Genomic DNA, 13,149 nt, shown 5'->3' on the forward strand with positions numbered 1-13,149 from the left:
GTTATATTACATTACATTATATTGCACACTGTATGGCTGCATGGACACTTCACTGTATGGACATTAGGAGGTCTGGGTTATATTCATCTTTCTTACAAAATACTCTAGAATATTGAACAACCTACACATATTCTTCATATTTCAGATTCTTTCATCTCTCAAGTAGGAATATAAATACTTGACCCTTACATGATGAAGTAAGGCTTCCAGAGTCCTGTTTTTGGAATCATTAAGCTATGTAGATATAAAAACCAAACCCAAACAAAAAAGCAAAAAACAGAGAAATAGCATGCTTTAATGAACAAAGAGTCTTCTTCCACTCAGGAAGACTTTGGTTCAAGGTCTACATCTGACATAGCTAGCTGAGTAACTATTAACCCAGGGGTGGGGAACCTGTGGCCTTAAGGCCACATATGGTCTTCTAGGTCCTCAAGTATGGCCCTTTGACTGAATTCAAACTTCACAGAATAAACCTCTTTAATAAAGGATTTGTTCTTTGAAGTTTGGATTCAGTCAAAGGGCTGCACCCAAGGACCTAGAAGGCCACATGTAGCCTCAAGACTGTAGCTTTCTCACCTCTGCTTAGCCATTCAGTGCCGCCGTGAAAACCATACTTTGTATGGAGTTGCTACTCTGAATTGATAGAAATTCTTCATGGAGAGTTCCTTTGCACCAATGAAAACACAGATGTGGTTTGTTTTTTCTCCACAAAACATACAAAATAAATAATAAGAGAGATCAAAACCAGGTGGTTTCATTTGCGTAATGAAGGAGTTAGACTAGATGATCTTAAATGTTTTTCTCCGTGCCCCGCCCCCCCTCCCCCCCCAGAGCTAATGATCTGTGCCCATCTTTTAAGCGAGGAAATAGTCTGGGAAAGGATATGGTTTGACAGGCAGTGGCAGGGAGCTGGCTCTACTTTGTGATTCCCAGGGAACAGCATTAGTGAAGTCTGAACCTCTTTTTTGCTGTTACCAATGATTCCTGGGTCATTTGCTTTTTATCTGTAGATCTTTTTTAGTTTATAAAATAAGTGAGGGCAGGGGTTAATATTTTTTCCACCTTCTGCTAGCACTCACAGGATGCCTAATATTATTTAAGACTACGCACATAATTGATATTCAAGATGTGAGAGCAATTGAAGTTTTTTCTACTTAATTTGGAAAAAGGCCCTTGGACTGCCTCCAATTTATTGGTTGAGGCCCTTTTGATTCTAACTTGATCATTTTCATGTTATTATCTTGCTTTACATTTTCTAATTCATTTTGTGCCACATCTGGTTACTTGGAAGGTAGCTCAGTAGTTCATTTAGTCCAGCTCCCTCATTTCCTAAGTCAGAAGACTGAGACTCAGAAAGTTTAAGTGATTTATCCAAGGTCATACAATCTGTAAACAATAGTTAACACAGTGAAGCAAATAATTTCTACAAGTGTACTTAGAGCATGCTATCATCCTCAACACAAAGTTAAATTAATTATATCTCTGAAATGGTCTGGACACCAGCCATCTTCATTAATAAAAAATACTTCTATACAGTGACAGATGTGGTTTTAGTCTTCTTAGAGCATCCAGGAATAAACTTTCTCGGCCAGGATATCATCAAACCCTTTATCAGGCCAGATGTTGAAGGGGTAAAAACAAACAATTAATCCCAACACCTGATCCCAAATTGAAAGTGACATAAAACACAGTTTTATTCATTGGGTCCCCTACTGTGGACCAATATAAGAGAAAATAATAAATATTTCATTGACAATGACCTGCTTTGTGACAAAGGGCATGTCACATACCACAAAGACTTTGTGTGTATGTCATTCAACAAGTTGTAATGAAAGGGACTGGATAAGCAGTTGCTTTCGCTATAAACTTCCTTAGAACTGATTTGTTGCATTTATTTGAAATTTAATTGTTTAAGCATTAGTAATGTACTTTCAGGACTTAATCCTTTATCAGACTGATAGAATATTGTTGATGGGGTCTTGCAGCATTGATGCAAGGCCAATCGATGATAACCTGCATAACTGTTTTTCAGTGAATTCCTTTTAAGTCACTTAATCAATATTGAGGAATGAAATGCTAGATAAGAGATTCAGATGGGGAGCTTATAAGGAATAGGTCAAAAGTACAAAAATCAGTTAATAAAAAAGTGATTTATTAAAAAAAAAAGATAAGGCCTCTAAAAATGAAGTCCCACACCTATATAGAAAACAAGCAAGACAGTAACAATACTGAAAGCCAGGTGGTTAGAGAGAATAGATAGAGTGCTGGTCCTGGAGTTAGAAAGCCTAATTTCACGTATGACCTCAGACACTTAGCCTTTGTGTGGTGTTGGGTAAGTCATTTTAAAGCACTAAATTAATTCCAACTAATAATGGTAATGATAATATAAACACTTCTAACTGAAAGGCAAAGGGTTTATCAGCTTATTCCTGAAGATCTGCAAGACTCTTAATACTGATAGGGCTGAAATCATGATAAACTGAATTTTGGTTGGAAGATGCATTCAAAGGCACAAAATGATAAATTCTGAGCTTTGGGATGGACCTCAGGGATTACTTACTCCATTTTATCTGACACGTGGATAATCCACTGACATATGTTTTTATAGTCTCTGCTTGAGCACCTCCATTGAGTGGAGCTTATTACCTTAGGAGGATATCCATTTTATTTCTGTATGGCTCCATTTTAATATTGATTTTACCTGTGTTTCCCTACTTCCCACTGGTTCCAATTCTGCTTTTCATGGCCAAGAGGAATGCTTAATTCCTCCTTTATATGTCTAGCGCCTCACTCACTGTTGATTCTGCCAGACTATGGTAAACTTTGGCAAATCCTCGTTTTGTTAGTCTGAAAAAAATTCTGGCTTAAAAATTATATCTCTCTATATGTATGTGTATTTATTTGTTTTGCATCTCTAGAACTATAATGGTTACTTGTAATATACAGCCTCCTTCTGTACCCTTCTCTGGAAATTTCCATAGTCTATATACACCTAGAGTAGGGAATTTACTGACCAATCCCTTACTTCTCCCTATCTGTGACATCAGAGATGGGAGGCAAATTTGACATGCCTGAGTGAACCCGCATTCCTCCTATTAAAACCATGGACTTTGGCTATCTGGGCTGAGCTATTAGGGTATGGATGAGGAAAAACCCAGATGTTTTAACCATTGCACACACAGAAGATTGATGAGAACTTGATGTAGCCTGGATGTGCTGGGTGATGTAGCCTCAAGGTTGTCTGTCTTGGCAATGTCATTAACCCTCTTCCAGTTGTAGCTTAAAAAATTTTCATATTGAAGGGAGGTTGTGCAAGTGAGCCTAGATTATAGCCTCTTTTTTCTGACTATGGGGATCTTACGATATCATTTCTCTCCAACCTCCTTTGCTTTTCTCCTGTTCTTCTTTCCCTGCCTCAGAGAGTTCAACTTACACTTAAAGTCTTCTGTTTTGTGAATTTGAATGAAAATGAAATAAAGACTTTAAATGCTTGTTAAATATTTGTTGCCTTTTTTCTTTTTCACACATTACTTGTCAACATAACTCTTTTGTGAATGCCTCTAAGATCTCAAATAGATGCAAGGATCTGATGCACTTGTATTTCAATTAAATTTCTGTGAACCAGAGATATTTAAGGAATAAATATGATAGATCAGGCCTGAGGGTTTAGTAATTCTCTTACCTGAATATATATATGTACATTTTCCAAGATGTCAGCTGCTGGGATCATATAATTTTAATCTGATAGCTGTTTTATTTATTTATCTCACAACGAATCACACAGAGCAGAGTTTGATTTCACATTTTCTGTATATTGTCTTCATCACCCATTGTGGGTGATGTCAGAATATGGAAAACATAGCTCATTACTTTTTGGTCCCCTCTAATGCCAAGTGAATGATATTTATTTGTTCTATTGGCAGAAAGTCTAGACTAAATTATAATTTTCTGACAGTTCATTTCATACAAGCAGCACATTTTAAATTCTTTTACCTTCAGAATTAAGCAATATATGTCACAGTTCCATAGGAAATGTCCCCAAATTATACTTGGTACAAACTAATCTAAGCTGCAGTGTTTGAGATTTGGCAATATGTGGTTCCCATTAGAAAGTCCTTTATAAAAGCAATACACGTGTGGTTTCATGAGTAATAGACAGAATCCTGCTCTTTTTTTTTATAAGGCACTCCTAGGTCTACTTCATTGTAAGAGATGGCACTTTATTTTACAATTTGTACTGAAGATGCCAAGTCATTGGAATAAAATAATCTGACAGTCCACATCAAATATCTTTAAACTCTTATACTTAGGCTATGACTCAACCAATTCCATTGCAATTATATATTTTCAAGAACACTGCTGAGCAACAACCAAAAAAAGATTGTACTGTAAATGTATGTAAATGATAAAACACATAAGTAGATCATAGTACTTGCAGGAAAGTTTGAAGTTGTTAAATCCAGCCTTCCCATTATACAGGTGTGGACACAGAAGTCTAGAGAAATGAAATGCCACATCAAAGAACCAAACAATAATTTGGTTAGTAATAGCACAGAGTGGAGATTATGGACTAGGTCTTTTGGCTTATTGAACTCCTCTACTACATCACACTATATTCTAATCTTGCATCATTTTAAAAGGTAAGTACTGTGTTCTTTACTTCCTATATCAATTTTTTTGTTAAGCTCATCAAAATTTGTGTTACCCCATTAATGAATATATGTCCAAGTAAATATAGAAAAGGGTAGCTAGGTGGTGCATTGGCTAGAGTGTTGAGCTGGGAGTCAGGAAGACTTATCTTCCTGAGTTCAAATCCAGCCCCATACACTTACTAGTTGTGTGATCCTGGGCAAGTCACTTAACCCTCCTTACTTCACTTTCCTCATCTGTAAAATGAAGTGGAGAAGGAAATGGCAGACCATTCCAATATCTTTGCCAAGAAAACCCCAAATGGAAATACAGAGTGTTGGACATGATTGAAAAAATGACTGACTGAGAGTACAGAAACCAGATAACAGGAAAAGCTGAGAGAGTCAAAGAGCAAGATGGCAACTAGATGTCTGGAGTGTAATCTGTGGTGATAAGAGGACAATAGTAAGATATAGAGAAGGTTCCATGGTATAGTGGAATTGTTTTTGGAGTCAGAGGCCTGATTTTGAATCTTATCTTTTTCTTGTATTTACGTAACTTGAACAAGTCACTTTACCCTATTAGGCCTCAGTTTCCTCATCTGTAAGATGAGGGAGTTGGACTAGGGAAACTCTGAGGTACCCTCCACCTCTAGGAATTTTGGTCTTAAAGAGAAAGGAATGGACAAGAAGTCATTGAGTGGTAATGTGGATAGACTGCTAAGCCGGGAGTCAGGAGCACCCAGGTTGATTTTCACCTCTGAAAGCTATTTACCAGCTTTGTGACCAAGTGCAAGACTCTTAACCTTACTCAACTTCCTTTCTTCACATGAAAAACGAGAATGAAAAGATTTGTAGTTTCAACCTCAGTCATAGCTAAGAAAAATATATGCAAAATGCTTTGTACATTTTAAAGTGAATGTCAACTCATTATGATGTCAGACAAATGAGGACATCTTTTGTTTATATTTAGTGTTGGGAGGAAGCTGCTCATGGTGGACCAAATGGCAACTAAGCAAGAGGTGATGCCATCACACTGCCCTAGAAATTCAGGTAATTTTATAAGAAAAGACAAAGCCAAGGAGGCTCCTGCTGTCCGCAGAGACCAAAGTCTGTGGACCACGTCTGCTCTCTGCTTCTTGGACTTACTTTCTTGAGTAGGTCCTATGGTACCTAACTTGGTGGAGACATATATCTATAGAAATCTATATCTAGAGAGATAGAGACATACAGATATATGCAGATTTTACTGTCCTTCAACTCTCATAATTCTTTTGAAGCTTCTTTTGATTGGTTTTTCAAGATTGTAGATAAAAACATTCTATTCTTTTCATCAGCTCTTATCAAGTGTACTCTATAACTGGCCAAGTGTACATAATTTATTCATTGGTCTTTCAAGTCATTGTCTAGAGATCCAAATACAATTCTTATATGTTATCTTCTCAAATGTTAATTTCCAAAATCTGCCTTTTTGGATTTTTCCTTGCCTTTGCTTGATAGCAGGGATGAAAACACCCCCTGTGTCTCTAAGGCTTTAGATTCTTACCAATACTTTATAATCTTTACCAATACCTTCTAGATTCCTGAATGTGTTTTGTCATGTAAAACGCCAAAAGTGAATTGTAGTCATTAGGTCTGAAGAATCTTGGTTCTGCAGCAGATCTATGTACCATTATTTTCTAATAAACTGGGATGGGGTAGGATAGAATAGAAAGATGTGGAAATAAAATAGGATGGAAATAATAAATATTATTAATAAGCTGAAGAAATAGAACTATGACTAGTCCTTAGCTTCATGAAGTGGCTTAGTAAGACATCTAAAAGCATTTAAAAGTTAGAGGACAAAAGAAAGACACACCACATTTTCACTTTGATAATACACACACGCGCGCACACACACACACACACACACACACACACACACACACACACACACACAAACCCAAAATAAAATGACCCTAACTAAAGGAAGAGAAAGTTTTAGAAGAACAAAGTATTTTCCAGTATACAGTATCTGTATAATCTAATGCTGTTGAATGGATTGAGTGGGAAGAGACTAGGCAAATCTCCTTTTCTCAAGTCCCCTTACCCCAGTGACCACAGCTATGTCAATATTAGTTGTTACATATTCCCTGTCTCTCTCCCCTCAGACCTCTCATACTCCAAATATGCCCTCTACTTTGGGGCAAATCACTAAGCAAGTGTCTTCATTCTCTGTTTGTCAGTCTCCATAATAAGCTTCAAAAGAGCAAATTTGTCCTTTCAGCGTGTGAATTAGTTTCCAATCAACACATAGCACATATTTACAGCAATGATAAAATAGAAAAATAGAAGAATAAGTGTATTGCTCCATATAAAAATATGGAGTAAAAAAGGAAAAAAAAAGAAAATGGGCTCATGTCAAAATTTCGGCATCATATTCCTGGAAAAGATATGCTATTCTGCTATGGTAATATAAATGAAAATAATCTCTTCCCATACCAGGAGCCCATAGACTCTCTAAGCATCAAGATTATTATTCTTTCTTAACTTGACTTTGTTCTCTAGGAGGTGGACATTTTGGTATTTAATTTTTTGATTTATAGGAGAAAAGAGGAACCTAGAAATAAAAAAAAAATCACTTATCTCACTTTATAGCTCTAAATTAACCACAGGAAAACTTGAGAAATAGCTTCAAAGATATCATATTCTGCCTTGCATAATTAAGCTAATGCACTTAGCCTAAAAGTCAAACAATAAACTTGCTGGTTTCCTTAGGAAATATGAAAAAGGAACCACTATATTTTCTTTAAATTATGCATCAATAACTTTTGTGGTTGTCAAAGGAGATTTTAAACCACAGAGTTTTGTTTTGTTTTGTTTTTTTCATTATGCCCTTGAAAACTTACAGAGAATTATTTCTGGGTTGAATTTCCTCAAGGAATCAGATATATACTCAGTCATTGAATTTACTGATAATCTAATTGTCTGATAAAAGCTTCCTTTGCTCTTTTAGACTATTGACCTTGGGAAAAGGTCTCGTCCCTTTTCATTTTACACTTCTGATGGACATATTCGCCCAGACTGAAGGCTGAGTACTCTATAGCTATATCTATCTGAAACCACTAGATGGACTATTTGACTACTGTCTAATGATCATTTTATGGTTTATGTTCCACAAGATCATAAATTCAAACTGGAAAGGCACTTAGATATAATCTAATTTAATCCCCTTTGTCCAACATTTTCTCAGATTCTGCCACAAAAGACCCCTTGGCTTGTTCTCCCACCTCCATGGCCACCAAATACTCCATGACCAGTACTACCATGACCATTACCTTGGCCTCCAAAGCCACTGGGCTTGACCCAGTCCAGAGTTACTTTATTTCCATCGATCTCCGCATCTTTCCCTCTTTCACAGCTTTAGGAGCTTCTTCTAAGTTGAAGATAACGCTTCATGGACTTTAGATAACGCTGTCTCCCTGGCTCCTTGACTGTCCTGGAAGTAGCAAAGCTCTGAAATGAATCTTTCAATGTTTCTTCTGTTGCATCTTTAGATAGACTTTTGATGAACAAAGTTTTGTAGGACTGGGTCCTTGGTGCTGTACTAATTGTCTTCTGTCCTTTAGCTCCAACCTGGAAGTTCTGCCTTCAATTTCTGTATTGTTACAAGAATTTGAAGCTCCCCTCCCCTTCCATAGAGGTAAATTCAATGAATGCCTAGGCTTTAGGTCAACCCTGGCTGTTCAGGAGCAAGCTGATGGATGTCACCTTTTTAAACATTTACTGCAGATGTTCTTCAGTGGTTATTCAGCACCACTGTCTTCGAGTCAGCTGGATTGGTGTTATTCCTGCCCCAGGAATTATTTTCCTACCTCTTGAGTTCTCTTGTCCTTGCCTATTTTTCCCCTGTATAGTCCAAAATGATCCTGTGACTATCAGTTTAGGCTCCCATTTCTCTTCCAATATCTTGTCCATTTCTACGTCTTTCTTAAATTCAGTGTAAGCAATTCTTTTGGGTCTTCCATCCTTAGTGTAGACCAGTCAAACCTCAGTAACATCTTCTTCAAACACTTCCTTAAATTCCTCCTGAGTTACTTTATTAGGTAGATTTTTGATGAAGAGTGTCCTTTCATCTCCCTCTTTTTTGTTTACTTTTGACTCTTTCAGTTTTATTTCAGAGTTAAGGACTTTGGAGTCACTGAGTTCCAGAGCTTATCCCATATCTTCAGAGGATTCAAATTCCAGATAGCTACACTTCCTGGTGGCTCCAATGTGAATATCCACACTCATAAGGTTTTTTAATTTTATTTTTAATCGTTTTGCAAAGAAGTCCATGATGCCAATTTTTAAAGGTGATATTATGAGTGAAGAGACTGAAATTTGGAAGCTTCACCTAATTTCTTTTTCTTAGTTTTGGTATCTTTCTATTTACCATTCCCTTTTCCTCTTTCCTGGTGCTTCTTTGACAGGAACTTCTTCCTTTTCATCTTCATCCTCTTCCTCTTCCTCTTTTGATTCTTTGGCTTTCCCAGCTATCCCAGGGGTGACTTTTATAGAAGCCTCCTTTCATTTGACAGGTGTAGTATCCCTGGATTCTCCTTCAGAGCCATCTTCATTCTCTTCATCCACATCACCATCATCTTCCTCCTCATCTTCTTCCTTCTCATAGTCTTATTTTATGGAACTGTTCCTATTTTTGTGGCTTTGGGTCCCCAAATCTCCATTCTCTTTATCTTCACTGTCTTCTTCAGATGCACTAACCTCTTTCTTGCTTTTCCCCCCAATTTTTTGCCCCTTTGTTCAAAGGGACTGTAGCTTTAGCTGGAGTGGTGCCTTTCTTCCTTGATGTGACCAACACTTCTACTGAGGCAGCCACAGCTGCCTTCTTACCAGGAGTCATAACTTTTTCTTGGAAGGTGTGGTGGCAACAATACCCTTTCTTTTGCTACATGGTACTGTCTTTGCTGGTATGGCTTTAACATTCTTGCTTTCTTTTGAAGGGCCACAATATCTTCTTACATGGCCTTATTCTTGCTATCTCCTTTGGAGAAGCAGACTTTTTTGGGACTCACCTTGATTTTTAGCAGCCTTCTTGACTTTCACCACAATGGTGGCATGAGACTAGGGGGTGGAAGGTTCACAGTGTTGGTGAGAGGAGTCCAGTAGCCCCTTGTTGGTGAAAAAAGTTTATCTTTAAAAGACAGAGGTTGGATTAGAATGACCTCTAAGGATCCTTTCCTTTCAGTTTTATACCTACAATCCCATAATGCTACAAACTCCTTTGTTTGCTTCTCTGAGGAGAAGCTTTACGTCATGTTTTCTTGTTTAGGTGCAGTTTTTTAAATATCTTCTGGTTTCATTTATAGTAAGAATATCTATATGGATGTGGTTCATCTTTTGCTGTATAAATACACTTGTTGGTTGCTGGAGATATATCACATGTTGACAATGCCATCAATTAAATTGTTATTTTCAGGCAGTGGGAAACTCTCTGATTATTCATTCTCTATGTTCCCTTTTCTATCATCCCCAGGGAAGAGAAGAGAAGGGCTCTTGCAGGACTGAAGGCTGTTCTGTTATTTTATGTTTAATAGGTTGTCACGGAGGGAAAGAAATTGATAACCTAGTGGGCGACCTTCTGGTGATGAGACTTTCTGAACTTAGCTGAGTTAGTCATGGACCGTAATCAAAGTCTTTCCAGCTAGATTGAATCTACCAGAATTTTTACTCTGTTGCCATGACCTTCAAAAACCACTGAGACACTAAAGTGGAGCACCAGAGTAGCATTTTTTTTCTTGGCAAGTCTGTATATCTAAACTGTAACTTTTCCATTCATGGAAAAAATTAAGTTTTGTATATAAAATAAATTTAAAAATACTCACCAAAATGACTTTACCAGCAGTCTTTAGTTGAGTTGAGTCAAGGTTCTTTTTGGCCTCCAGATCTCAAAGATCACAGTGCCTCATGGCAAAAATTCTGCAATAAGAAATTTCCTGTTATATAGGAAGTAAACCTCAGGCCCAAAGCAATATACTCTGCAAAGATCTGAGCCTCATCTTTCACTAAGAAAGGGACCTAAGGCCTTCTCACTCTATTATCTTGGGATGATTAAGGAAGGAAATGGTTCTTAATATCTAGCAGCAATTGAGGCTGTTGTTTCTTAAAGAAATTGTTGTTAACATCTAGCGGCTTTTGGGGCTGGGCACAAGGCCGTGACTAGCCCTGTGACGTGACTTGGGGAAGTCACATACTGTCTTTGGGGCATTTTCCTTATCTAAAAAATCAAATAGGAGTCATTCAATAAACATTTATTAAATTCCTGCTAGGTATACCACACCTGCCCCTGAAGAGACACCCTTTTACAATCTGGAATGTATCATTTAGAAATAGAGCAGATAGAGACTTCAGAAGTCAACTAGCTTAATTCTTTCATTTTGCAAATGAGGAAACTGAGGCCCTGAGAACTTGTCAAGGTCCAATATGTAATAAGTGGCAGAGTCAGGACCAAGGCCTCTCACTACAAATCCATTACTACGATACTACAAAGACAAATTTAATATAAAGCAAATGTCTAAAAAGAGTGCAAAAGTCTTTGAGATCAGTTGAAGGGAATCAGAGAAGTTTTTATTCTGAAGGAAGAGGTATTTTCAGTGGACCTGGAGGAATGAGCAAAATGTGAACATGAGGAGATGGGGGAGGAGGACATTCCAGGTATGGAGAAGCATTTGAGCAAGGGGACTAGAAATCAAGTTTGATAAAACCCAGGAAAGTATGTAGTAGTGCATAATGCTGAATTGTCCAGTTTGATGGGAGCACATGAGGAGTTCAGGATAAAGGACAAAAGGGTAATTTGAATCCAGATTGTGGATGGCCTTGAATGACATTCAAAGAAGTTTGGAATTTATTTGGTGGGCAAAGGAGAGCAGTTCCATAACACCATCAGACATGTAGAAGAAAATATACTTGGTTTTAGTGTGAAGGATGAGTAGGAAGAGGGAAAAACAATGGTGGAGAAATAAGTTTGGAGGCTATTGCGTAAGTCTAGGTGAGAGGTAATGAAAATACTGTTGTAGCAGGAAGGACCAGGTTGGTGAAATATTACTCAGGCAGAATTAATAAGATCCATTGTTTTTTGGATATAAATAATGAGAAAGAGACAGTGATTCCTAAAGGAAGGCTAAATAATTTCTAAGTCCCTGAGAACAGTATAAGAAGTATAAAAAGAGCTATAGATAATTTGGTGTCAGAGGGTCTGGGTTCAAATCCTGGCTTTGCCATTTACATACTGGTAAAGTCATTTAAGAGTTTAGGTTTCAATTTCTTTCATAATCCAGAAAATAAGGGAATTGTACAAGATGAATTCTAAGGTCCTTTCTGGCTATAAATCCATGATCTTATGATCCTAGGAAGAAAATAACTTCCAGGTAATACATTGAATTCACTACTAGTAATCAATCAAGTGGCTGGTTTTGTGGTAAATGGAGTGCTAGGCTTGAAGGAAGCAAATAAGTTTTTAGATGTGTGACCCATGACAAGTCCTTCAACCTTGACATGCCCTAGACAACTCTGGGATTTTTCTAAGTCATGGACCATTGTAGATCAGCATTAGTGGAGAGAGCTCACATTCCTGGAGTTCTCTTTTCAAAATCAGTCAGCTAGAATTTATCAGACACCTAGTCACTGATTATTGTGCTAGGTGCTAAGAGTGACAAGGAATGATATACATGTTCTTTCACCTCAGAAAAGTGTTTAATTTGATCAAGGAGAGCAACAACTTTGCATTGTGAAAAGTGATCTGGTTTTAGAACTGGGAAAACCTGGCTTCGAGTATCATGCTCTGATCCATACTAGTTGTGTGACCTTAGGGAAATGAGTGATTCTCTCAGTAAATTGCAGAACAGTTGCTGCATGGGTACAGGGAATTTCTTTACCCAAGCTCCGAAAATAAAAATGTAATGGGAGGTGGAAGGAATGATGGGGAGTGATTTAGGGGGGAGTTAGGACAATAACGATAGTGTACACTATCTCTTATGTTTCCCAGAAAGTTTCTGAATTTTATGGCATGAGAAATTAGTGCTTTCCTTCTTTATGCTTTTTTCAAAGGTTAGGGTGTCCATCCCAAACACTCCTTTGCTTTCCTAATGTAGATCTCTAATGTAGAGATCAAAAATGTGTGCTAATAGCCTTCATATATTTGTCTTTATCTCTTGGAATCAAAATTTCACATTAATATTCCTACTTATTGGGGAATCCCAGACTTGGGAAAAGCTGATGTTCTTTTTTCCTCCCCACAGGACTCATATTTTATGTGTGCTCTGCTTTGTTGAGCACACTGAAGTTATGTGCCCATGGCTAGATGTTGTCATCATGTGTAACCACAAAAGACTGTATAGCAGTACCAGTTAAGACAAGTCCTCAAGGGAATCAAACTTAAGATAAATTGAGATTCCACCATTCTCACTGACAATTTGGCAGCTAATAAATCATCAGCTAGTATTACCTGGCACAAATAGCATGAACAAATTGACATAACTGATAT

General features: G+C 37.4%; 1 pseudogene; it reads right to left on the minus strand.

Annotated features, from left to right (window-relative positions):
• Positions 1–7,856: 7,856 nt before the first annotated feature.
• LOC140512099 (nucleolin-like) overlaps positions 7,857–13,149 on the minus strand; it is a 54,593-nt pseudogene continuing 49,300 nt past the window's right edge.

Source organism: Notamacropus eugenii, chromosome 6 (genome assembly GCF_028372415.1).
Source record: "Notamacropus eugenii isolate mMacEug1 chromosome 6, mMacEug1.pri_v2, whole genome shotgun sequence".
Taxonomy (NCBI): Eukaryota; Metazoa; Chordata; class Mammalia; order Diprotodontia; family Macropodidae; genus Notamacropus; species Notamacropus eugenii.